Source organism: Tupaia chinensis, unplaced genomic scaffold, assembly GCF_000334495.1.
Source record: "Tupaia chinensis unplaced genomic scaffold, TupChi_1.0 Scaffold143584_1, whole genome shotgun sequence".
Taxonomy (NCBI): domain Eukaryota; kingdom Metazoa; phylum Chordata; class Mammalia; order Scandentia; family Tupaiidae; genus Tupaia; species Tupaia belangeri.
This window is the reverse complement of record NW_006203430.1, coordinates 6,009,318-6,011,598: the sequence shown is the minus strand read 5'-3', so window position 1 is coordinate 6,011,598 and position 2,281 is coordinate 6,009,318. Positions and strand designations below refer to the sequence as shown.

At 39.0% G+C, this 2,281-nt stretch overlaps 1 non-coding gene across 1 annotated transcript; it reads right to left on the bottom strand.

Annotated features, from left to right (window-relative positions):
- Positions 1-1,412: 1,412 nt before the first annotated feature.
- Positions 1,413-1,552, bottom strand: LOC114005247 (U4 spliceosomal RNA). The gene has a single exon (XR_003547123.1). It is a non-coding gene; the product is annotated as a U4 spliceosomal RNA (small nuclear RNA).
- Positions 1,553-2,281: the final 729 nt, after the last annotated feature.

Here is a 2,281-nt window from a genome sequence, read left to right as displayed (position 1 = left end):
TAATGCATAACAGTTAATGAATGTAAGAAATTATAAATTAAAAGAGAAAAAATAGTTGAACACAACATATTTCTGACTGTCAGTTCTGCTTCAAGAAAGCCATGATCAGGCCAGCAGGTGTTGTGGTGGTTTAAAGCACTAGACTCCTGGGAACCAGCAGTTAGCGTAATGGCTATGTCGCTGGACTCCCACGTAGTCGACCGCGGTTCATGTCCCAGACCCGGTGACTTAAAACTCACGCCAGGCGCGTGTGCGTTCGTGCCCAAGATCCCGAGAGGAGAATGGAGGAGGGGGGATTGCGGCGTGACCATCCTCCCTGGGGGGTGATTTCTCGCTTTCTGTCCTATGTCTCTTTCTGTCTGTCTGGCGAGCGCACGCGCCCTATAGTAAAAAACCTCTCAAAAAAAAAAAAAAAAAACACTAGACTCCTAAATGGCCAACTGTGGTTTAAGTGCTGGACCTGGTGGCTTTCTCATATGATTTACTTTTACTCTGGCATTTTAAAAATAAGGAAGTGTAATCCAAATATCAATTGTTGAAACATTCAAATAATAACTAAAACTTTACCATTTTATTTACAGCATTTATTCTCACATCCACCATACATTTCACTGACTCAGAACACTGTCCACTGTTATATTTTGTTCTTGCGCTCATCTGCTTCAACTGGAATTAGGCAAACAGCTATTTTCCAAGTCTCAAAATGCCAAGATTGAAAAATCTTAGAGTACCTCGGTGAGATGAATCTATTTCTTCTCATTTTACCTTTGTGTTTAGGAATTCAGTTGTCAAGGATAAAAAGAAAAGAGGCTCAGCACGAAGGAAAAGCTAAAAATAATCATTTATTGGGCGAACACTCATTTCCTTTCTTTGATTTAATGGGTGACACTAATTTATTTCTAGAAAAATGTCTCTAGTACAGGTTCAAAATTCATGCTTGACATTTTACATTTTATGAATGGGAGGTAGAAAAGATGGAAAGGCAGCCTATAAAAATACAGTATCCAGGGACGTGAGCATAATGTTTCAATTTTGTCGGCTGCCAACATCTTCTCGCCAACATCACAAATCTTGTCATGTTTTTTAATTGATTTTTTTTGGTAACAAAATAAACAGATTTCTAATCGCAAGAATAAATCTTTATAACAAATTTGGTTTATATTCTAATGAGATAAGATTCAAGTGCTTTGAAAATAAATCTAATTTAACATGGCCTAAGACCAGATAGACCAGTCATGGTGCTGTAGGTGGAAGCACACTGTCGCACAATGCTGTAGATACATGAGAGACACATTTGGATCAGGTTAACATAAATATACAGGGTTTGCCCACTTACGTCTGTTATCCTGGCTGGCTGGGAGGCTGGGAGACGATTGTGGCATGGTAAGACCTTGTCAAGGATCTCTCTCTTGTTGTCATGAAAAAAAAAAAAAAAACTTAGAAAAAGGCTTTAGACTATTTATAAGACAGTATCTTGCAGTGACTTTTCAATTAGCAATAATCGCGCCTCGGATAAACCTCATTGGCTACAATACTGCCACTGCGCAAAGCTGGCATCTTGCAGTGACTTTTTAAAAATGTTGCTCATCAGAGACAGACAGAGGCAGATAGAGAGAGAGGGAAAGTAAGAAAGCACGACTCAGGAGGAGTGGCCATACCACAATCCCTTTTCCTCTTAGGACTCTGGACATGTATACGCATGCAACCAGTGTGTTCTCCAAGCTGTGGGGTCTGGGCCTCGTAGTTGGCCATGTGGGAACTAGCCACCTTAACCACCATGCCACCTGTTGGTCCCCTCATTGTGATTTTTTAAATAAGATGCTTGTAAGTGATTCTAAGATAGAAAATGCCACCTAGTCATTTGCTTGGTATCTTTTTAATAAAATGAAATTCATATATAAGGATAATTATTACTATTCAAGAGAATCCTATTAACTTTACACTATCCTTGAAATCTGTCCCAGGTTACTTATGTCACCTCTTTCTCATGTCTCAGATTCTCTGGGGCTCTGCAATGAAATAGAGATACAGAATAAGAGAACTCAGGATCTGCTGATGGGTATGCAGGATATGCTTTTTATCAAAAATGCCTGAAAAGCTAGCTTTTATAAATTGTATGTTTTAAACTCTGCTTGGACAGAAGCTGCATTTATGTTAATGTTAATATTAAAACATTGTTTCTGACCCGTTTTAAAACATGCTCGAAATCTGTGGGTGGCAGTCTTGAGGTTTGGAGTAGGTACTCCTCACTTTTCCAAAGGAAACGTATTATTCTTTTAGC